Raw genomic sequence first — 26,889 nt, forward strand, 5'->3', positions numbered from 1 at the left:
TAATTAAAAAAAACACGGATACTCAAATGCACCAAACACACATTTCCTTGTCAAAGAAAAATGTGAAAAATGTGAATTTTTTTATATATATATATATATATATATATATATATATATATATATATATAAATAATGTACACACACACATATATATATATATATATATAAATAATGTACACACACACATATATATATATATATATATATATATATATATATATATATATATATATATATAATGTACACACATATATAAATAAAATATATTTTATATACACACACAGAAACACTAAATTTTTTATTATTTAAACTATACAAATTATATTTCCAACATAAAACCAAAATAAAAGGCAAATTATGAAATTTAAGGATTCAAGAGACAATATTTCCTAAAATGTAAGTTCATGGACATTCAAACACATCATGAGAAGAGCAGGCCAAACACAGAGTGACAATTTCTTACAGTGTTGAAACTGATTCACAAAAAAAGCAAAGAGTATGTTGTTGGTTACCAAGTTATTACGATATGCATATCACCTAAATAATTACAATCTATAATACAAATTTAATAATATACATATAATTCGGTTATCTGCATACCAACTACCACCATTTAGAACCCAGGTTAGATAGAATGAGCAAACATAAAGTTAAACTGTGTTACACTGACATCTGTTGGCCGCGCAAAGAAACCTGACTGAGAAAGCCTAAAATAATCAGGTTTATAAAGTCTTTAAAAAGTTTGCATGCACTTTTAGTGCTCACACACACACTAATTTCATATTCACATAATAAAAACCCTTAGGATATTGTCATTTCACTAGACCTCATAACCAGTCAACAGTTTTACCCTATAACGGTGTACTTACCTCATGTAATGAGTGTACGAGTGCGGTGACGTACCTGTTTGATGGGTATGGCCCTTCCACTCCCTATACTGTCAGTTTTATTCTCAATGCTCTTTGTCTGATCACTGGCTTTCCGTGACTGCAAAGAAACAAGACAAGATGTCAGTGCACAGAACAAACTGGGGACACATAGGGAGGTGGGGAGGGGGTGTGTGTGTGTTGTGCCTTAACTCTAGTGTGTGTGTGTGTGTGTGTGTGAAGTGAGTGTTGGTGTGTGTAGTGGGGGACAACATAAAATCGCAAGAAAGAGGCTCAAATAAACGCGCAAGCAGAACAGTGCAAACATACAGCAGCACATTGAACGTGCAGTATATAGAAATATATATTTACACAGACCAGGACAGACACACAGAACAAAACGACAACGGAAAATATCAAGTTCGACCAATAAACAAACACAGGAAGTCAGAACTAAACCCCCAAAAGAGCTCTTTTGTGATCTTTGGCGCCTCCCTGTGGCTTTACCAACCACTGAAGCATCAGATTCAAACAATACAAGAACATTAAATGCAGCTTTATATACAAAAGGTTAGCAGAGGAGGAAAAAATAAGGATGTTAATATGGTGCATCTTTTTTCTGACAGCCTCCACCTGTTAAAACATCCGATAAACAAGTCAGACAAAGAGAATAAAACGATTCAGAGTTAGGGTTAGATTGACAAACATTTCAAAACAAAGCAAAGTCGGGAGAAAGAAAAGTTAGTTTATACATCATTTCATTTCTGGATTTCAAGCAACCTTCATTTTCAGTAGCTGGAAATGGCATTAGGGAAAGAATAGATGTTAAACAATCAACCCTCTCATACAAAATGACCCACAATGCAACATGAATGCTCACTCACACCCGACAGACAACATTATGGCGCTCATTCGCAAATGGAGAGAGAGATAAAGTTCCACGATCGACTCAAATAAACTAGGCTAATGTGTATTTTTCAACAGTTTATTTTTTTTTCTGTTTGGATATATACAGACACCATACAAATCAAGTCACAGGTTTACGTGGAAATAGTCAACAGGCAGAGCCACACATTGCAGTTCCCACAAGAGAGAGTTTGACTAAAGAGGCGCTGTTTCATATATCTCATATATGTATAGAATATACTTTCTATAGAATACCATTGGAAATCAAATTCAATACAAGATATACGGCAGTCTATATTTGTCCATTATTGAATGATACAAAAAAAAAAAAAAAAAACTGTGCAACGCATGGAACAGTTCATCCTAGCACATCATCATGAAATAAAAAAAAAAATGAATAGGCAAAAACAATCAAACAAAATAATGGCTCTGGGTCACAAATAATAGATACTACATTCATACAAGTCGGTGCATTTCCGTCATGCTTCTCTATGTCTATGAAGGCCTTCATATCGTTCAGACTTCACACCGAGCGAAGAAACCGCGTCCGTGCGCCGCGGCTGCACCTGCATCAACTAAACGCACAGCTTTATAAACGCATCACAACGCAATGTGACGTCTCAGGGCGTCATGTGACATCATGTTTGTTTCACAGTTGAATGGTGGTCGGCGTTATCGAACAAAAAAAGCTATCGAACAAGAAACCTCGACTAGCATCACATGCCAGTATGACGTGGTTCACAAAGCCGCGGTCTTGTTAATAAAGATGAAACGGAGACGCGGGATGCGGTTCGTGGCGTTCGGTGTGAAGTCTGACTTCGCTAAACTAACCCATCAGACACAGAACTCAAAGGAAAGACAATAAATAGGAAAATAAATAGGAGAAACTGAGAAACTCTTGGCAAAGTTCTGTCCGTTTGAAATACGAAGCAATTTTGGGCGTTGTTGATGGCTATTGTCCGGGTTGGTGAACATTTAGCAGTAAAATGACTGATTATGATTCAGTTCAGTGTGTTCATGTAACGCAAGTTCGAAATTTGTCTTGTTCTGTCCAACCAAATGTCCTTTAAACTCAACCATGGCTGCCAAGGGGCAAGTGTCCAAGAAAGCCATGGTGATACCCACGATGCAATGCGGGCTATTAGGGGGAATAAAGCAGCCTCCCATAATGCATTGCAGTCGTACCACCACCACCAAGGGCTCGTCTAATTGAGGAGAAGCTGGAAAGCCCTTTTAGTTGAAGAAAGGTTGGAAACAGAAGAACAAATCTGGAAATATCGACAAAAACAGTTCAACACTTTGGTCACGGGGAGCGTGGACAGAAAGGGTTTTGGGGGTGGAGCAATGGATCGCAAAAAATGCGTAGACATCTACATAGGAGATGAGGGCGGATGTGGTATGATTATTGGCTTTTTACAGGGCAAAATAGTGACATGAAATAAAAGAAACCCCTTCCCTCTTCCTGTTCTCTCACAGAATGGAAAATAAACAGACGCCACATTAGACCAATGACAAAAATATCTGAATGGCTGTTTTTAAATCTCATGGAAGCACTGTGCTTGGTTTGCGGTCCTCTGCTGACATCTAGTGGCAAAGACACACACTTACGAAATGATATTCATGAGAGAATGTTATGAATTATGAGGTGACAGGAAATATTACTAAATCGGCAAACTGTTCTTTTTATATTATTCAATAATAACATGAGCTTTAGTCTTTAATTTAGTTTTAAAAAGGAATTATTACTTTTAGAACATTTTAACAAAATATTTAATTATGGCTTTCTTTAAAACGTAAATATTTTATTTTTAATTAGTATGGAGCAAAATTAGTTGTTACAGATTGCAAAAAGAAAAAAAAGTCGGTCTTACCTTAATTTTTTTTTTTTCAGCCTTACCTTAATTTATTGGCACTAGCATTTATATATCTATATATCTATATATATATATTTCTATATATATATATATACACAATTTGTAATAATTTAATAAATAATATTTTTTGTATATATATATATATATATATATATATATATATATATATATATATATATATATATATATATATATATATATATATATATATATATAATATTTTTTTTTCTTTCATTGTAGATGAATGCTATCCTTTACTCTACTAGTGGTAGTAACAAATTTACTCTTTCACTATGACTCAAAAGACTATGATTATAAGGCCACTCTTGACTTTGAACGCTAAAATAATATCTAACATAAATTATATGTATATGACTTTGAAAAAAGCTGCCGGAAACTCAGCATAGCAAACACAAAACAAAGGCTTTCCTCATTTTTCGCATGCTATTTCTAAAAATTTAGCTCGGAGTGGCTATTATGATCCAATTGCCAATGAGATGACTGGTCAGAGAAGTCGTCGAAAGGGGAATATAGTAACCAATCCAGATCTCCCAGCCGTCTTCAGAACGTCGTAGAGAGGCTGCGTGGCCCCACCCTCCTTGGTCTGGCTCCTCCCACTCTCCCTCCCAGCCCTCACCCCTGTTCCCGCCCACACCGTGAGTCCGGCTCCTCAGAAGGTCATGAGTTGAAACTCCCGCTCGCTCTGCCACTCGGACACCCAGACGGGGTAGGTGGCGTGCTTCGGCTCCATTACGCGCACCGGCAGAGCGTCGTGTCTCACGTGGACGGGGTTAGACACGACCTAGCAGGGGGGAGGGAGAAACAGGACAGGGGACGCTAGCACAAGAGCCGCCACTGCCGCAGCCAATCACCTTGTGGGATCCTTCTGATAGGAGGAGATTTTGGGGGGGGGGGGGGACAAATTCGATTGGTTATTTGGAGTGAGGGATGGTGATTGGCTGAATGGACAAAGGTGGACCTTGATTGGTTAGATTGGAGATGGTGGTGTTGCTAGTACAGTGTGTGTGTGTGGCTCTGCCTCTCTCTCTGTCTGGCTCCAGCAGAAAGACACGCTAGGTGAATGTCTGTCAAAGACGAGAAGGGGGCAGGGCTTGCTAGGGAATTTTGCTGATTGACACAGTGAAAATAGGAAGGGCACAGGGAAAATAACAGTATCGGGGAGGGCAGGTATTCAAATCCAGAGAAGATAAAAAGCTAAGTTACCTTGGTGTAAAGCTTTTACATTTACAGTGTATATAAAGGACGAGGCAAATAAAAATGGCAAAAATAATAGCGTAAAACTAAGCGCCTTTTCTTGTACTAAACATCTCTCATCAGTTTAATGCTTGCCTCCCCGCGTTTACTGAAATATGTAGCTATAAAAAGCATGTGGTCACGCGCTTCTGTGGTAGCAGAGGCAGGAGGGATTCAGTTACACTCAGCTCCATACCTCCCTCTTGTGGTCAGAGATGGCATTACGCTCTCTGGCTTTGCCCTCCACTGCCCTGGGTTTGAGGGGAAGGGGGTGATGAAAACTAAGGGCAGATCCACTCACTGCAGACCTAGAAACAGCTTCTCTCTAGCTCACTGGCTGTCTGAACGCAGCAGGGGCTGCTGGGAGATCTGCAGTCAGGGGAAGTCCAGCACTCTCAGTAGTGGGAGTGCGTGGTGCTCTGCATTAGCTGCCTCATACTTACTGTGAAGATGTTAGAGCGCCGTTTGGACTGCTTGCGGATGGGCGTGGGAGTATTGGAGGCGGCCACCGTCTCGATGCGCATCTCCCTCTGGCTTATGCTGGGGGTGGAGGGAACAGAGGAGGAGTAATCGTTGAACGCACCTCCTCCATTAGCAGCCTGAAACAAACAGAGGGGGAATGGGGAAAGATAGATAGATAGATAGATAGATAGATAGATAGATAGATAGATAGATAGATAGATAGATAGATAGATAGATATAGATGGATAGATTGATAGACAGATAGATAAACAGTCAGTCAGACAGACGATAGATAGATAGACAGACAGACGATAGATAGATAAATAGATAGATAGATAAAGTCAGACAGACAGACAGACGATAGATAGATAGATAGATAGATAGATAGATAGATAGATAGATAGATAGATAGAGAGATAAATAGATAGACAGAAAATAGATAGATGGATAGATAAACAGTCAGACAGACAGACAGACAGACGATAGACAGACGATAGACAGACAGACAAACGATAGATAGATAGATAGATAGATAGATAGATAGATAGATAGATAGATAGATAGATAGATAGATAAACAGTCAGTCAGACAGACGATAGATAGACAGACAGACGATAGATAGATAGATAGATAGATAGATAGATAGATAGATAGATAGATAGATAGATAGATAGATAGATAGACAGATAGATGGGGAAAAGCAATTAAGAATAAGAAAGGAGCAAGAGAGATGCAGTAAACAAAATTATCAGCATGATTTTCAGGTTTTTGACATACAGCACATGTTTTATAGTTTATTTATAGCTCATACTTATACTATGCATATAAATGTATAAATAATGGGAAAGTACAAGTATGCATGAACCAGGACGTCATAAAACTGTGTCCTGATATCACATAAGCCTTTGTTGCATTAAATATCATAGCTCCTACAATTACTGTTACTTTTGAAAAGTTCAAAATTCAATTGATTTTTGATTAAAAAATTTTAAAGTAAAAATGAACAATTTTTGTGGAAAATATGGTTACCATATTAAATTTTCAGAACTGAAATATGTGCTACACTCTAAAAACGGCTGGGTTATTTTTTAACCCAAAATGCTGGGTTGAGTCTGTTGGGTCATTTTGTTGGGTTATTTAATTTCTTTTTAAACACTTTTGGGTAGTTTCAATTTACCAGGTGTTGGGTTAAACCTGCTGGGTTGCGTCGCTGGGTTGTTTCAGGCCAGCGCTGGGTTATTTAACGCGCCTTGAAGATGTTTAAATCGCTCCCCAACTGTCACTTTGGAAGAACAACGGGGCAAAGCCACGGCTTTCAACTGTTTTAAGGTAAGTTTATTTAATGTTTTCAATAATAATTATTTTAAATTGGCAGAATTATAACTTTTTTTTGCAGCAACACTACTGTTAAACGTCTACAGGCCAACATTATTTACGTTAAATGATGAACAGTTTACCTCAAACGGCCAACCTACCTTACGCGACTCGCATAATCGTGTTAAGGTAACGTTATCTGAGACGACAGATTAATAAAGTTTTATTAGGTTTCAGAAAGTGACTGATGGCTGAAATATGCGAATACCTGTGAAAATAGAGGAAAAAGTAGTTTCTGACACTGAAAAGCGAATTTGATATTTAAGTGAGTCAAATGAGTTCAAAAAGTGAATACGACTTTCTGCTCTAATGTAAACGCCTGCAGTTGTCCATATCGACATTTAAATCATACAAATTACGTACAATATAGTCGGACCGCAGGTCTAAAAGAACCGACGACCCAGTTCAAGTAAACCGGTTCAGTAATTCTCGAACAAAGTGATTCCCGGAAAAGAATCGACGTCTCAGGGCATTTCAAAGTACGCGCACGCACAGCGAGTGACGCTGGCCGCGTTAGTGAAGTGATTTGATGCTTTTGTGGTTTATAAAGTCTTTTTACATACAAATTATAATTCAAAATGTGTTTTTTTTCCTGTCAGAAAAGCGCATGGATACATTTGTGAGAGAAAAACTGGTCGAGTGCAGTCTTATTGAGGCGTCTAACGGTAAGTTCTTGTTTATTATACATTTTACATAATTGTTTGTCTGTGATAATCAACTAACGTTAACCCTCACGTAACTTAAACGCACATATATTTTTATTTCGTGCTATAGTTAAAGCTGCACCAGAATGTACCTAATTTATTAATTTTCCAGATCGTGTTTTTGACTTGTCCTTATCACTTTGCTACATCTATAAGTTTTTATATATGGACTGTTTTACCTACGTGACTTGTCATAGAAATGTCTGTGTGCGCACATGCAGTGTGATCTCCCTTATCTGTGCCAGTGACTGTGTGTGTTTGATATAGTCATAGCCAGCATATTAACATAAAACTGTGATTTATAATAACTGGAACATCCCATTGATTAGACAGTTTGAAAGCACACCTTTCAGCCAATCACTATATCATATTCTGCTTCTGTAGACCAACTCATAGGTGAATTTAACTCATAATCATGATGGGTCAATTTCATGATTAACTTCACACAGTTAATTGAACTGAATCACTGTTATTAAAACAATTTGTATTTTTTCTTTTTTTTTCAACTTTATTTTAAAGGTTGGAACAAACATGAAATTCCTTAACTGAGCAGAGTCCACAAAACCCCATCCAGTTGTCGTGGCGATTTAAACATGTCAGCAGATCTCTCAGGCATTGATCATAATCAATGGACAGGTAAGGATATTCTGAACTATTTTCAAAAGGAATTGCAAATTGTATATTTAATTGTATTTTTCCACATGTGGACATATACATTGTGAAATAGTCCAAACTCAATTGAAAAGCATTTGTATTTCAGATGCCTTACACAGAAAGCTGTCAATTTGTGTCAAGGGTGGGACTATACTATGGGGCATGTTTGTATTGGGAGATATTTTGTAGTTTTTACCCCAAATCTCTCACTGTTTGCACTCTGATGCACGTCAGCAAACAACATTGCAGTTCTACTCTTATTTACCTAGTTGCATATTACCCTATATTTTATGCCTCCGGTGAAAAGCATTTGGTTAATGATGAATATTGACCAATAGTACCATGTGGATCTAACTGTTACCAGGGGATAGTAGCTGCATTTGGGGTAAAATGACAGAATTATTTATTGTGTGAGGTGCCAAGAATATAGGGAGATCCGGGTTGCACTGTCTGTTCTTTAACACGCATCTCTCGGAGCGGCAGCTGCCTTTAGTAGTGCCTTAACCTCCATTGTTCAAAGAATTTTGCACAGTTGTCTTTGAGTGACGTCACCTCCCAATACAAACACTCTCCATAGTATGGTCCCACCTCTGACAAAAATTGACAGTTTTCAATGTGAGGCATTGGAAATTCAGATGCTAAAGATTCCATTTGAGTTTTGGCAGGTAACATGTGCGACACAGTGAAAAAACAGACATGGTAATTCATAAAACCTCATGTACTTGTTCTTATGTTGCATCTATGCTAACATTAGTCTGTTTCTCTCTTATTCCAAGGTCACCGTAGCCACCCGTATCCAGTACGTATCCAGACCAGATGGAGATCATCATCTAGAAAGGACCTCTACATCCCTGAAAGACAGCGGAGACCAGGACAACTAGAGCTCCAGATACAGATCCCCTGTAAAGACCTTGTCTCAGAGGAGCACCAGGACAAGACCACAGGAAACAGATGATTCTTCTGCACAATCTGACTTTGCTGCAGTCTGGAATTGAACTACTGGTTTCGTCTGGTCAGAGGAGAACTGGCCCCCCAACTGAGCCTGGTTTCTCCCAAGGTTTTTTTCTCCATTCTGTCAACGATGGAGTTTTTGTTCCTTGTTTTTCTTTAGTTGGGGACAATTAATATCAAGCGATATCATCCACTTGATTGCACAGAGGGACGATACATCACTGAATCAATGACGAATTGACTTTAACTGAAAACTGAGTGTTTACTTTTGTCCCTTTGCATTATTACACACTATTTTCCTATTCAATACTGTAAAGCTGCTATGATGCAGTATTTGATCGATATGACAGGCTTATTACTCATAATACATGGAAAATACAGCTACAAACTGACTTTGTTTTTCCATTTGAAATTTGGCAGTCACTAAACTGAAACCGTAATTTTTGTTCAGTGTTTTTGAAACAGTGTTTTTGTTCAAGATTTGCAATTGTGTTTGGATTGTCACAATTTGTCACAATCCAAATGTGGAAAACGCAATTGAAAATATAATTAGCAATTCCTTTTGAAAATTGTCCTTCCATAGACAGGCTCTATAATGGAGTACACTGCTCTGAGGTGTAGATCTTTGCTTCAGAGCTTAAGTGTTTGACAATAGTTCACCCAAAAATGAAAATTGTCACTAATTATTCACCCTGGTCTGAAAGCTCTCGAATATCAACGAAAATATCTTAACTTGTGTTCTGAAGATGAACGAAGGGCTTACGGGTTTGTAACGACATGAAGTTGAGTAATAAAGGACAGAATTTTCATTTTTGGGTGAACTATATGTTGAACTACCCTAAGCAGTGCACATCTACCTACGTAGGAGTCTTTATATACTTGATATAAATTTAAGGACATCTTTAAATGATTTTACATTTAAATTTAAAAATGTTAATTGTCAATGTCATTTCACTGTGTATTTAAATAGCTAAAAATCTCAAAATGTAATAGTTAAACAGCTAGACACAGGTCATTCAGAAATAATTTTCTTATTTATTGCAACTGTATTTCTGTGATTTTTATTTATTTATTTTGCATTTGCTGGAAACAAAAAAAGGGAAAATTCCATGTTGTTTGTCATTGGTAAAAAAATTTTGAATGTCAGATGGCATTAAAAATATTTTTTAACAGTCTAAATAACCTGTATTCTTCATTATTTATTAATCCATGATTGCTTTGTTAAGCAAAAGTGAAATTATGAGAATAACCCAGCAAGAATAACCCAGAATCATAAAAATGCAAACCCACAAATGGTAAAAATGACTCTATCTTGGGTTTTCTCAATAACCCAGCATGCTGGGTTAAAATGTGTAAACCAGCATGCTGGGTTACTTTAACCCAGCATGTGTTCTGTCCAATATTTACCCAGTGCTGGGTTGCCAATTGGGTTATTTTTAACCCAGCCATTTTTAGAGTGTAGGTAATAACAACTAGCCAGTTGCAATTCACTTTGCAGTTGGCATCCAACTGCTTCAGGACAGGTTTTGGCTGACTGAAGCTGATCCTAGATCAGCACAAATGCCCCAGACTCACCTGATTGATGTGTACAGAGGGGATGGATGCGGACGGAACTGACGAGTGGCTGGGAGAGTTGGGCAGAGATTTACACGGACCAATCGAAAGCTGCTGTTTTTTCCTCAGCGCCACCACTTTCTGAGCAACTGCAATCACACATCATAAATATTACAACTATGAAAGCAATGCATTAAATAGATTAAAAGTGACAGTGAAGACATTTATAATTTCTGTTTCAAACTAATTCTGTTCTTTATGTTTTCAAAAAAAAAAAAAAAAAGAAACAAAGGAAAAAATAAACAAAAAAAGGACATTTTTGTTAAGCATCAAATCAGAACATTAGAAGGATTTCTGAAGGATCATGTGACACTGAAGACTGGGGGAATGATGCTGGAAATTCAGCTTTGCATCACAGAAATAAATTACATGTTAAAATATTTTCAAATAGAAAACAGACAATTGAAACTGTAATAATATTTCACAATTTTACTGTATTTTTGATCAAGCATCAAGAGAGAAAAACAACTTTTACATTATAGGGTAAAGTATGCAAGTGTTTGTCTACCTCTTGCACACTGAATAAAAATGTATGAACAGTCAATATTAGTTTGATATTAAATATAAAATATAAAATTGAGTATTATAAATATTATGAAATTTGTTTATATAATTTATTTTAATAATTTACATAATTCATAAATGGCGATACATTTATATGACATTGAGTGCATATTATTTTGGTAGGGAGATGTTCAAAACTTAAGTACAGTATGTTACATTTTTAAGTTCTAATGCCGCATGTAAGGTTTCTTCCCCGGCTGTGAAATGATTTCGTGCACATTTACTGCATGAAACTGTAAACCCCGGAGACTTAAAGAGTGTGCCTACAGCCATTTAACAAGTGACTCGGCATTATTCACTTTTACTTTTCACAGAAAACAAAGTAACAGAGGAAGAACGGGCAGCACACAAGTGAAAGAACCGGCAAAGTGGAGATGATGTTGATCCGTCTGCGTTTTCAAAGAGTCGAACAGCTCAACAAGCGCATCTCTTTCTTTTAATTATTTCAAATGCAGCCCGAGGAGGCAATTACACACAGGAGAAAACAGCAAACGTCAACACCCCGGCAATAAAGACAGGGACGAGAGAAATCCATCCTGACAACTCTGAGGAAACTGCAACACTGCGGAGCAATAAAGCTGCTGGAATTACCACAGCCCTTGCAAGCGGATATAAAGAGCAGCGATACCAGAATACTGAGCGGCTGCTTGATAAATACTTATGTAATATGTATTTCTTGGTGCTGTGAAACCACTCTACCTCCAGCAGGCGGCTAGAGGGACACAAAAGAAATGTGTGGGCAGATTTCTGTAGCTTACTCTGCGATACATTCATGCCACATGACGACAGTGGGCGGAAGAGAGCGCTATCAGAGAACTCAAGAGTGCCACTGATATTCCAGCTGGTTTTCAGGAATGTTCGGAACAAATGCACTAACCACTACCAGCGTAAAAACACGCTCTTCGTTAGATGAGGAGATAAAAGCAGGATCCAGAACCTCAGAGGCATTCAGAATGTCTCACAGCCAACCTTAAAATCAGCTGGATGCACATAATATAATACAGTAAACTGATAATATAATAATAAATACCCCTTTCACAGTCATACCACATTCAAGATTAATACATTCAAATACATTATCAATACCAATCATCACAGATCGATCATTATTGTTGTTTTATGATGATGCCAGTCAGCATGTAATGAATATTTAACTGATATGTAATTTTTTGGTTTTTGACATAAAAAATAATCATTAGACTACAACAATAAAGCATGACTTGCTTCATGAACATTATAATAGTATTAGTATTATATTGACAACAATGATAATATTTTGTTACTGGAAATTCATTTTTGTTTATTAAAAAGTTTTTATGTCTAAATAATAACAATAACATAAATAATTATTATTATTACGGTTTTTGTACTTAATACAATAATAAAGATAACCAGCAATAATAATAATAATATATTTTTTAAAGAATATATCACTGTATCATTATGTTTATACAGTGTAAATAAAAATAGATTTTTGCTTATTAAAATGTTTTAGCCTGTGTCTAAGTAATAATAATAATAATTATTATTATTTTATATTAACACCAACATTGATCATAATAATTATTGCTATTGAGAATTATTTTTCGCTTATTAAAAAGTTTTAGTATGTGTCTAAATAATAACAAAAACAATAATTAAAATACATTGTTAATATAATAATAATATTAATAATAATAATAATAATTTCCTTGTTATTGTTACTGTTGTTTTCATTATGTTTACAGTGTAAATGATTTTTTTAAAATTATTTTATTATTATTATTAATTTATTTTATTGTAAATATATTTACAACAAAAAGAATACCAATATATATATATATAAAGGAAATTCATTCATAAAAATGACATAATAAATAATATAATATATATTTATTATAAAAATGCAGTTCTGAATAAATGGATAAAATTCCACTGGCTTGAATGGGTTAGATTTGTTGTCATAAAAAAACAAAAAAATGTATGCTTTCAAAAAGGATTCAAATAAAATATTACCAAAAATTATCAGGAGCAACAAAGATACTTCAGTCCAATACTGATTCATATTTATATATAAAAGACAAGTTATGTACTTCATTTACAGAGGTCAAGTCTAAAGGTCATGAGGAACAGAGAATATTAACTGAAACCAGGTTAGTAAACTCACACCTGAGGATAAACACTTCAAGTGTTCAGACACACTGGTTAACATCTCACCATCTTGAAAGACTCTCTCCACGTTAAGACCATAGGTGGAGCAGGTTTCGTAATACGTGGAGCGTTTCAGGTCGTTGGACAGTTTTCGAGCACGGGCGTCATCTATCACTCTCGGGTTGGCAGCGCTGATGGCATCTAGAGATCATAAGATGGGATAAGACACGGCATATGCATTTTTGGGTGCACTATTCCTTTAAACTCGCACTTCGATACAAACCTAATGACAGTACAGCATCTATATGCTCATAATTGTTAATTATGTGTCTCATCAAAGTGCAATTTGCATACAAGTACTGGGGAAATGTGTATGAGAGTCTCTCAGCTCACTGCAGATGAGACTTCATATCCTGCTGCTTTGTTAAAGCAAGATGAATGTAGCATTTCGGCAGCTTTAGATTATAACAAAGTGCAAGACTTTCATGGAGGATTTAATAAAAACAAGTGCACATCAAATTTGGTGCATTCGGTGTTGGACTGTAGAAGAATAATAGAGTCAGTGATGTGCTGTGACTCACCCTGCGTCCCAACCAGCACCATGGGAACCTCCGCCGTGTTCCTGTAGCTGGAGAGACGCAGGAAGTAGTTATAAACTGTCTGGAAGCTGATCTCATCCTCCAAGCTGAAGACGAACACCACTGCGTCCACCCAGGCAGCAAACTGAAACACAACAACAAAACCGTATCAATCTCTGCATCTTTAAATAACACCCTTTGATTCAGCTCGCAGATTGTGCTTCTTTAAACGGTATGTTATATTAACATTTTGAATCAGTTTCTATCATTTAGTTCTTTCATTGCAATTTTGGTTACAGTTTTAGCAATTTTGTGTATTTATTTATTAGTATTTATAAAAAAAAAATCCAGGGTTATTAGGCTTTTTATTTTGAAAGAAATTTTTATTCTACAGGCTTACATTGCAAGATGTATATAAATATATATATATATATATATATATATATATATGTGTGTGTGAGTGTATTATTTTAGTATCAACTTTAGTATTTCTGTATTATTTTTGTATCACTGAGAGACACTATTGCAGTTGTGTTAATGTTTTTAATCAGTTTTCATTTATTCAAATTTTAGCGTTTTTCTTTTTAATTTTTAAGAAATCATTTATTATTACCAGTTTATTTATTTATTCTAGTTTTTTATATTTTCCATTTTAATTTTAGTTCAATTTGTTGTTTTTAAAAAAAAAAAATTGTATGGATTTGTTTTTACATTTAGATTTTATTTATTTAATTTTTATTTAGTTATTTTTGTTGGTTTGGTACATCAAGATAAACTAAATTAAGATAAATTATGCCCTGTATTTTATATATATATATATATATATATATATATATATATATATATATATATATATATATATATATATATATATATATATATTTATTTAATTTCATTTAATGTTTATTTTATATTAAAACTTTTTTATTTAGTTTTTCTTTTAAATATAATAAGCCTCTTTATCTCTCTCTCTCTCTCTCTCTCTCTCTCTCTATCTACCTGAACAGCTACATAGCCAATGAACCATGTTATATGTTAGTTATATTTTGTAGTGTAGGCAGGTACATTTCAGTAATTTTAAGTGACTTCAGTAGTTTACTGAAGTCCTACATGTGAGTTATTCCTCTATTCGTTTTCCATTTCCTGCAGGAGAATAATTCTAACTAGTAACTCGGATTGCTTCGGAGCCCTGAGACGCACTCATTGACGTCTGCTAGAAATTTGAAGCGCCACATTACAAATTCTTGTGGTAATTTGCATTCTAATCAATTACGCATTACCATAAAACCAGCTAAACGGAACACAGACTAACAGAGAATAATTATCACCGCTATTCCACCAGGAGCTACACTGGCAGAAAAGTTTCACTTGAAATCCCCACACAGGAAGCCAGTCCTCATCCACGGCTGAAAGCTGCCGTGAGAACCATCAGACTATAATTACACTGAGCCACAGCAAAATGTGAAAATAGGGCCACCATGAAATGGGCCACATGGGGCAAGTACAGCGGTTCATATCGAAACGACCCCACGTCCCGCCCTCTGCTGGGTGACACATTTGTGGAATATTTTAACAGCTATTTGGACAGTTCTCTGCTTTTCTCAACTTGCGAAAAATCTCACTTTCTCGGATATCATCAATTATTGTAGCGCCGTGTCAGCATGCAGCCCTGGAGCTGCAAATTGAACAAGATAATTAAGGTGTTTGGAGTATTACTAGTACTTTACATGGAAATATGTAAACACTTACACTTTTTTTAATCCACAAACGCTACAGTTAGACAGTTACCTGCAGTTCTGGTGGGCCGCCTTCATCCCTGATCAGCAAGAGATAACTCTGTCCATCCACCACAATCTCCTTTTTAAACCTCCCTCCTGCAAGAACACAGAATAACATTAATTATAATGTCTCTAGTCGTCTCTAAAACTCATTTACCAGCAGGCAGTGTGCCACTGACGTCAACGCCATCAAGATTAAGGGGCTGAAGATACACCCCTGAGGAACTCCCTCCAGTCCCGTTAATCTGATCGCACAAACATTTCCTATTTTCACTTTACACATAACTTCTGGAAGTTTTGAAGTGTTGAACAAGGGATAGTAAAAGAGAGAGAGAAAGAGAGAATGAGTTAGTGAGTGTGTAAATGAGTGTTTGGGATGAATGTGTTTGCATGTCTAAACATGACTAATGATTAAACCCTTCAGAGTGCCGCCTATCGCTTCATTATACAGCACATGGAAACATGGGAATCTCTGTTAACACACTGATGAAAAATAAATATCAGCCAACAAATGAAATTAGGCAAGCCTTATCCGAAATCTGAGTTATTTCGACACCAGTAGCGAGATGAGAGTCTGAGACTTTGATTTTTCACCCTTCATTTATTCCCTTCTCAGCAGATGCGTTTTTTTCCCTTCCTCGCAGCCGCTGGCGCTGAAAACTGATGGCACTTTGATGCCATTGAGATTCTCTCAAATTAAATTGCACTTTTTTATATAGTGGGAATGTTTGTGGAGCCGAATGAAACTTGCCTTACTGTAATCTTCTAGGAGGACAAAAGAAGAAGGGTGAGCTCTTCACAGATTATGACAGGTGAAGAAGGCAAGGCAATGTGTAGAATATATGAACAGCCTGGAGAGGAAAGGGCTCAGTTTGGATGAACTTTACCTGAAAGTATTAGGAATTTAAATAAGGAGCCACTGAAAGGCACAGAATGGCACAATAGTATGGTACAGAAATTATGTAACAATGTTATAAAATAGAATGTATATAAAGAAATATAAAAAAAATATTTAGTGCAAAATGTATTTAATAAAAGTATAAAATAAATTATGTATAATACTGAAACGTTAAATTACTGTAACATAATTTCTATTTATATAAATAAATGAATTCTAACTAAATTATTAAATCAAAACTAATTTCATTTTACAATAAGAAATACAATTATCAAAAATATTATAAACTATAAATACATAAGATCACTAAATTATATATATATATATATGTTATAATAGTTTTATATATATATAAACAGAAACATTTTTTGACTCATTATTTGATCTGACTGCCAAAAATGAAAGATAAAAGGTATTTCACGAACTCAAATTGAAAACGTAGAGAAATTAGAGCTGGGCACCCTTGAAATGCAATGCGATGAGAAAATGTGACAGAGTAGCATAATGCATATTTCACTATTAAAATAGTCAGCAGTCAGTTCAGTTCATTCAATGCATGACCTCCCTTTACTTTAACTCTGCTTTGTTCTGGGAATTTTGTTATGGAGCTTTGACGCTTCTGAGCTTAGATAAATGTAATGATTGACTGCTTGTTGCACAGTGTATGACTGAAACTGCGGAAGTTCATACCACGTAGCAAATCCTTACTTCCAAGTTCAGTGACCCCTGGAGTAAATTGGCTTTAAGAGGTTCACCGAGGGCACTGAAGTACAGCCCGATGGAGCAGTGAGGGACGTTAATAATAGCAGAACGAAACACAACATGACCCTACATGGAGATTTCAGCCAGTGACCTCATATCGACTGAGAGATATTATCCATAAAGCCATTACGCCAAGAACACTACACTTTTAATTAGTTCACCTATGTCCATAGCTATTTTTATTTTGTCAGTGCTTCCCTTGAGCTTAAAAACGAAAAAATGGCAGAACTTCGGAATAGTTTTTGCTCTAACAGGAGAAAGTGAACAATATGTTCATATTGGCCAATGTGAATACACCTGCAAGGATATTAAATATGCACAATATTGGTTTGTGATATTTATTGTCTACAATAAACTACAAAATGTAACTGCTGTTCTAACTGTTTACAAACTGATATTATCGTGTGTCATTCACTTTGCAAAAAAAAAAAAAAACTAAAACACATCTCGAGAGCCCAAAAGCATTCACTGCATGATGAAGCCTATTAGAATGCGATTCTAATGAACCTATAATTCAAGTTCTGAGAGCAAAAATAAACAATAACAAAGGCCTCCTGTAGCGAATCGATGTGTTTTTGTAAGAAAAATTTCCATATTCAAAATGTAATCGTTTTAATCTATATTGCACTCAATGTTGTAAATGGAAGCGGAATTACATAACAACATGCTAGTACCATGAAATATACACTACCATTCAAAAGCCTTAAAGGACCCATATTGTACACTTTTCTGAAGTTTTATTTTAGGTTTTGATGTCCTTAAGAATATATATTTGTGGTATAATTACCAAAAACCATCTCATTATGTTTTTACAGCTCCTTTTCTCAGGGGGTCTGCTAGGAACAGGTCTAATTAATATTCATGAGCCTCTCTTCTGATTGGCCTGTGGTTTTCTGAGTGACACACAGCCAGGCCAACCACAGGTAACTAGGGTCAGCCGACGTCACAGCACTCGCTGGACGCAGCAAAACAAATGGAAAACTGGAAACGGCCCACTCAAACCAGTGCAGATTCAGCTATGTAAGGAGCTTAAAATATCATCTTGTTGTGATGTTGGGTGCCAGTATCTACGTAGAAATTTGATCGCATATCTGCTGCCACTGCCAGACAGACAAACTGATGATAGCTATGGTTAAACTCGATAAAACGAGCGGACTGGACAGAAACGATCGTCAAAAGTGCTCGTGTCGGCAGCGCACACTTATTGAAAAGGTTCAATAAAGTATTGTGTTTTGTTGTTATGGACGAGTCTACAGATTTCTCGCCATATGTTTCTTGCATCTCACGATGTCATGAATAAAAAAATGTCTGTGCATGTGTGTAAAACAACAAACTGACGATTTATATACAATCATTTGTAATTGTATATGCATTGTTGGGATTTATTGTGGCTGTAACAATAATGTAGCTGTAAAAATAGTTGCCTGCTGAAATTGAAATACATCTTCAATATATATATATAGTAACAGTATATATAGTAACTTTTATAGTAACAATCCTGTCAGATCGTCCATCCTCTGAGTGAAAGTATAACGTTGCAGGTCGACCAATCTGGTTTTGTGGTTAAAGTTGAGTAAAACATAGACTAATTTTTACACCTTTTTTCTAGTGCATTCACAGAAGCTTTTAAAAGTAGGGTATAATTGTATTGGAGCCAGTAAGAGCATGTCTGAACATGTCAGGATTGGACAGAAAAATCCCTTCAGCAAAGTTTGCAGCTCATATAGACATTTGGCAGAAAGCCGTGCAAAATAGATGTTTTTCAACTCTCAGTTTTTGAAAGGCTAAAAAGAAAATGACAATAAGGTACCGAGTCCTACTGTCGCCGGCGGAGGTGGATGCTTTTGAAATCCAGCCCTGGTTTGAGTCTTAAGGAATCCGTCATTCTGATTCTAATCTCTAATTTAGATTTCAGAGGGGCAGCTGGTGCCAAGAGGGCATAAACATTTAATCTCTCTGCCGTCACTCAAGAGTAAACGCCGGGGATTGATGACACGCTCGGCGGCGGCAGGCCAGGCTGCCTGACCCTCAGTTGCCATGGCAACAACGGAGCAATCGTAGAGGCGGCGCATCGGCGCGGAACTCTGAGCTTCGTCTGTGCAGGAGCCAATGACAGATTACAAATTAAGGTCAATTTCAGTCTAGAGTCACTTAATAAAACTGGGAACGTCTGCAAACGCTTCATGCAGTGGGAATCACAGCTGCATTAATCACTCATTTAATGCAATCGCTTTTCTGCCAAATAGGAGTATAATAATACAATATCAAGAGTCTGAGTAAACGTCTTCATTAATTACATAGTCTGTGGATATGATATCGTGTTAAAACCATGGCTTTTTAGACATGTACTTTACTACAGTACTATCATGGTATTCTTTGAGGTTTGTCTATTGTGTATAATTCAGTGGTTAATAATAAAATGGTGGTATCAGGCAGTAATGTCAAGGTACTTCAATATATACTGGCATATTACCAAACAACATGCTAGTACTGTGGAATATACACTACCATACAAAAATAATTTTATTTGCAAGGATGAATTAAATTAAAAGTGACAGTAAAGTCATGTTTAATATTATAAAAAAACATCAAAAACATAAAAGTGTCAATTTCCATTAAATAAGAAATAAAATAAAATAATGCAGCCCAACTGTTTTAACACGGATAATAACAATAAATATAAATTTTTCTTGACCAGTAAATAAGCTTATTAAAATGTCTGAAGGACAATGTGACACTGAAGACTGGAGTAATGATGCTGAAAATTCAGCTTTGCATAACAGGCTGTTCTCTACTGCATGCTTCCTGAGTTTGTAGTATTTTCTATTCTAGAAGAACAAGTATCTTTAAGCGTGGTTTCTGAAGTTCAGTACTCAGGGTTGTGTTAACTACAATCCCACAGTGATTCATTGATTTTCATTTTGCTCACTGCATTAGAAATGAGCATAATTCCACATTGACGCCACAGTTCAGTCAGAGAGGAGCAGAGAACCTGACTGAATGAGACTGGCGAATTCAAAACAAGTCACTACACGCTCCTGAGCGTCTTTTTCCTTCATGTGCATGCAGGCATCCAACAAAACCCACTGCGCCAGAATACTCAACATTTTACTTCATTTTAAGCTATTGTTCCCCATGTTCTGGGTTCAATGCAAGCATTAATATAATGTCAACATTTAAATATTTGTTTCTCTCTCTCTTTCTCTCTCTCACTTAAACAATGCAGTTTTATTCTTAATTTACAACAAACATCTCATTTACACTAAAGCAAGCCCAATGTACTGCTAGAATTTTAGCTAAAGCAGTCAATACTGTCTTTTTCAATTCAAAAATGTGTATTTCATGAGCTAAAAACTGTCAAAATCATCTCCTTACCAGTGGAATTACTCGTCATTCAATAAAGATGTAATAACATCAATACAAATACATGAAACACAATCCTTTATCCTTTCACAATTTGTTTTACTGGCTTGATATGATGATAAAATGGGACGTAATTTACTCAGGAAAGTCTGGTAAGTGATTTTATCATACAAGACTCATGTTAAGACAAATTCCGTTTGCTTTATGGTGATACTTTCGAAAGAGTGTTTTAATCATTGATTCTAAGGTAATCTTGCCCCTTAGGCTTCTTGTGCAAGCGCATTAACAACAACACCATTTTTCTCTGCTATTACAAATTGAGGAACAACTCTTGATTATATACATGTTCTGAACCCAGAATATTTATTAAAATATTAATATTTATAATATTCAATATTAAGTGCATTATATGCTCACCAAGGCTGAATTTATTTTATCAAAATATTATGAAATATTTTTCAATATATTAGAAAATGTAATTTATTCCTGTGAGGCAAAGCTGAATTTTCAGCATCAGTCTTCAGTGTCACATGATCCTTCAGAAATCATTCTAATATGCTGATTTGCTGCTCAAAAACATTTCTGATTATCATCAATGTTGAAAATAGTTGTGCTGCTTCATATTGTTGTGGAAACCTTTATATATTTGATCTTTCAGGATTCTTTAATGAAAGAAAGTTCAAAAGAACAGCATTTATTTGAAATAAAAATCAAAATGCCTATACTGTCAATTTTGATCAATGTAATGCATCCTTGCTGAAAAAAAAAGTATTAATTTATTTTAAAATAAAATAACTAAAATAGCTTTTGAAAGGTAGTGTACTAATGCAAATAAAAAAGCTTGTTACAAATGTCTAAAGTTTGACTTTTGACCTCCGTGTCAACCCAAAACCATCCGAGGCCATTTATGCCAAAATAATTTGTTCATATAAAAAGAAATAAATAAATGCAGTGCACAGATGAGCGTATGAGACGATACAAATTCATGGCACGCAGAGTCTGCTCCGCGGCAGGAGGTCTTGTTGGGTGACTGGCCCAGACAAACACTCTGTAGGTGGCCCTCCTCACAGCTCACTCACCCTCGGGCGACTCCTCCTGGACATATGTTCCTGTCAGATACCGATGAACTAACGCCGACTTCCCACTGGACAGGTTTCCCACAATGCCCTGCATGCAGAAACAGACAGAGTCAGGCCAAAACAGAGCAGCAGACAGCCTAAAGCACGCTGAAGAGGAAACAAATGACTGTCTGGAAGATTCATTTCAGGATATTAAATCACTAATGAAACGTAAAGGTGCTCTAAGTGTTTTTGTAAACATTTGCCTCATAGACAATAATAACTTTCATCAACTATTCACTACAGACAGATGGAGAACACATCCGCTGTGCATCCAGGATTTCCTTCTAAAGAGTCGTCAAAGAACAGCTCAAGCGTGGAGGAAGCAACTTTTTAGGAATTTCCTCACACCTGACGCAACTGTTCTGTCTGTCAGTGCACTGTACGACAGCTGTTCCCACACAGCCTTATAAACATAACCAGGACAGATTTACCTGGAGATGAACAAACGAATCAAAATTCCCCCGAACTTTGAATGCTAATTATTATTTTTGATAATTTGACTTTCAGTATCCCAGAGAAACAGCTCAGATTAACGCATTTTCGATATTTAAATTCCTTTTCAGAATTTTCAGAAATAGAACATTTGAAAAATTCCGTCTAAACAAAATGCAGAACCAACATTTAAACGATAAGGTATTATCGTAATAATCAAAAATTTAAATAACAAAAAAATCTGTTACACTTTTTCATTCAATTTCTCGTTCGCATGTTTAATGCATCTAGATTTTTATTTAATTACAGCCATTACATCAAAGTATAATCATCAAAGTATATATTTTTTACAACTTTTATTTACACCTTCATTTCATTTTATTTTACAGGTCTGACAGATAAATTATACCAATATACTGCCAATAATAAAAATCAACACAATCAATATACAATTATTATAATTATATAATAATAATTATTTTTACTATTGAACATATAAATTAAATAATACTTATATTATATGAATACTACTAATTATTATTATAAAAGCAAATAATATTTTTTTATATTTTAGTTAATATATTAACACAACAGTTACCTTAATTATGACTAAATACACTAGACGAGTTAAACGAAATTAAATAAAGTTTAAATATCAGTTAAAAAAGGCCTCTTTGATATTATTTGATAATAATATGAATGACATTAATTAAATCAACACAATCCATATACATACATAAATATATAACTAATAAACGATAACAATAATAATTATTAATTCTATTAATATGAATTATTATTAAATATAAAAATAATAAATAAATTAAATAACACTTATGTAATACTACTAATTATTTTATTTAATAGCAAATAATTATTTTTTATATTTTAGTTAATATATTAACACCATGTTTACCTCTATTATGGCTAAATACACCATACCAGTTACATGAAAATAAAATTAAAAAGGTGTAAATATAAGAGTTAAAAAATGTCACTCTTTCTGATATTGTACGATATAATGGCAGTTATTAAATCAAAACTTAAATGCTAACACCAGTTATTCACAATGTGGTCATGCATCACTAGGACCAAGTTGACCTTCAAAAGAGCACTGAATACTGCTGTCATCACAGAAATGGAAAAATTCTGTCCATTCTTTTCCCAAAAGCCCAAACATCCTCCTCCTCCGTCATCATTTAAACACTGGAGGCTCATTCTGTGCAGCGTTCGGGTTCATCAGAGGGTGGTGTGTACTGTTAACAAGGTTCAAACAGTAACAATCTTCCTCCGTAATAAAGGCCCAGGCGAGCAGTTTGTTACCTATGCGGCTGCCGCAGGGCTCGAGAACAAAGAGGAGGATAGAAACTTCATTAGGAGAAGACTGGATGTTAAAGCTTTATGAGCATATGGTTTCAATGCGTTGCCTCATAATAAGAAGTTAGAATGAGGGTGTTCTTTAAATAGGACAATTATGATTCCATGAAGACGATACTGATACTAGGTGTACAAAATAATATAGCATAAACTGAGTTATTCCATGATATTGTGTATGAAGCATCTCTGAATTCTGTATTGTCTGACTGTTGGCTATTCTGAGTGACACGAGCAGAAATATCATTACAGAGACTGACTGACATCTCACTGCTTGCTGAATAAATTCATGTCAGGATCAACCGTTCCGCATAATGTTAAGAGATAAAATGACAAGGCTAAGGGTGGGAAGATCACTCACCACTTTGAGCTCTGGTACGGATCGACTCAGTGTCCATTCCTGACTGTTAACGAAGGAATCTGGAAAGAAACAGACAGAAAACTTTAGTAAGTGATGATGTCTTTCATTTCAACTAGGGGTGGGCGATATCTCGATATTTAAAATATATCGAGATATTTTTTAAACACGATATGGATTTTGACATATCGTATATATCGATATGTTGTTTATATTTAATTCTGATTCCGCCACTTTGCTTCTTTGCCTTCTCTGTGCGGTGCTCGCCCCCGCCTCCTTGCTTTTGTCCCCACTCCCTTCGCGTGTATAGAACTAGTCTAAAAAACAAAGTCTAAAAACAAAAGGACAACTGGCTCCATTATATGGAGATACTTTGGTTTTAAGGCGTAGGACGAACAGAAGGCAGATGTCTAACGTAGGGCCCAATGATTTCCGCGATGCAGAAAACGCGGACGGAATCCAGTCATAAAAACGGTATTTACAGTTTAACGCGGAATGTCACGGAATTGGTTAAATTTTGAATGAATTATCAAAAGTAGGTCATGCACTTAAATCAAATCGCGATATAGACTAATATCTGCAAATATTAACCCGGAAAAGTCCATTTAAATATGAATCCTGCATGTTCTGCGTGTCTGTGTTAACGAATGGCGCAGAAGCGCGTATTCATTCATTAAACACACGGAAGCGCGTGATGCTCGCGCTGATTTCATCGTATTTCCTATCACTGATAAAGATGTGAACACATGAGGAACATCTCCAGAACTGCACCGAGAGTCACTTCATGAGCATCTGACCATTTGATTTGAGTAAGACTAGCTCATATCACATCATAGACTGTGGTATCACATACACAGAACTGTAAAGGTAAACCCGTCAAAATAAAAGTATTTGGCAGAAATATTTTACTATTGTTCAGCAGAATGTACATAGCCCACTACTACTATTATTAAAATGAAATGAACATATTTTTTTAAGGAATAATCACACAACATTTCTTCCATGTTTTATTTTTAATAGTAAATCCCCTTTGTTTACCAAAAAATAAAGTTTGCTTAATTTTAAATAATTAAAAGATAAATTAAATAAATGTTTTATGCCTTCATTTGACAACCAGAAAAATGTAAATACACAGAATTTCTGAAGGGAAAAAATTTCACATGAGGCTATTTTAAGATTTTTTAAAACTAATTAAGTTGTTTTTATGCATTTAAATAATTACACATGCTAAAACACAGAATTAGGTAACAATAAAGCATATGGTGAAGAAAAAAATAAGACGTTTCATAGGGCCCTAAACATGTAATATTTGGCATATTTGTTTTTGCAGTAGTTTTAGGGGGGTTATTTTTCCTGTAAAGATATCGAGATATATATCGCATATCGAGATATAGCAAAATATATCGAGATATATTTTTTGCTCCATATCGCCCAGCCCTAATTTCAACCAACACTATGCATTTCTTCCATGCATGTAACAATCCTTATGGCACTCCACTTGGAATATTATTGACCAAATCATCAACAATAATCAGAAAACATGAAAAAAAAAAACCATTAATGTTGAATTAAGTTTTATTTTTTAATGTTATTTTTTAATGTAAATAAATGGCTGACACATAAATGCTACATTTATATATAAATGAACAATTTATATTAATTCTTGTTTTGAAGTGACTGGTTTATTTGTTCGTCAATTTGAAAAAAGGAAGGATTATTCTTTTTTTCTGAATACGTTCACTGATAACAGAGTGTCCCTTAAAAGTAAATTGAAGGAATCAATTATAAATGTATTAATGTAAAAATATAAACAAAAAATACTTTTCAAACAGACAAATTTATCATACTTAAATTTAATTTATTGTTTTTAAAACAAACGGATGGATTAAAATTAAATTATTGTGTGTGGTTTTTTTTTTTAAATGGAAGGATAAAACATTAGGTAATGTTGCCTTTAAAAATGATTTAGTTATTTATTATTTAAATAAGTCCATTTATTTCTCAATTCAACTTTGAATGACTGCCACTTCAAAATAAATGGAAGAAATCAGTTTATTTTTACGTGCCCTTTCTGGTCCTCATAACACACAGCCTTCAAAAACAGTACTGTAAAATTAAAATTATGTCATTCCCTCATGCAGAAGATCACAGGTCTAATTGTTACTAATAATCATGTTTGTCATGTTGGCTACATGAACCCACATGACCGCGAAAACACAAGCTTCACTGGCCCAGTAAAATCCTGCCCATTTCTGTGCCACACACACACACACACACACACACACACACACACACACACACACACACACACACTCACACACACACACACACACACACACACTATCGGTTGTACAGCCATTACATCATCACAGCAGGCACATGGGCAGCCTTGTTTAAAGCACCACAGAGGTTTGTTGCACTGCATTGTTCAGTTCATTTTTCACTCCGCTGCTCTTGTCCAATCTAATCAAAATTACTATTCAAAGCGTCGGGGAGGAGAAGAAAAAACCCTTTGTGGATTCAAGAGACAGTGAGAAAAACACCAAGAAATTAACCCATTTGCGAGCAAATTTTTCCATACATGATACCAAAAAGAGTCTCATTCAGTTTTTGTGTGATGGTGAGAACATGGTGTGCTAAGAGTAACGCACGGCAAGTCAGGAGGTGTTTTCTTCCGTCCTTCACTTCAACTTGATGTCTCACCCTCCCTTCGCACTCGACAAACTGCTGAAGTGACTCAGATGAGATTCTTCCTGCTGCGCTCAGCAACATGCCCTGATGAAACCAGGCCCTTTTCAACCTCCATCCTCGCTCTCACACACAGATCCACAGAATCCATGGAAAAGTGGACGTACGCCAACAGGCAAACACA

At 35.5% G+C, this 26,889-nt stretch overlaps 1 pseudogene; it reads right to left on the reverse strand.

Annotated features, from left to right (window-relative positions):
* Window positions 1–26,889, reverse strand: part of LOC113076326 (arf-GAP with GTPase, ANK repeat and PH domain-containing protein 3-like) — an 89,487-nt pseudogene that overhangs the window by 57,064 nt on the left and 5,534 nt on the right.

The sequence above is a fragment of the Carassius auratus genome, unplaced genomic scaffold (genome assembly GCF_003368295.1).
Source record: "Carassius auratus strain Wakin unplaced genomic scaffold, ASM336829v1 scaf_tig00019863, whole genome shotgun sequence".
NCBI lineage: Eukaryota > Metazoa > Chordata > Actinopteri > Cypriniformes > Cyprinidae > Carassius > Carassius auratus.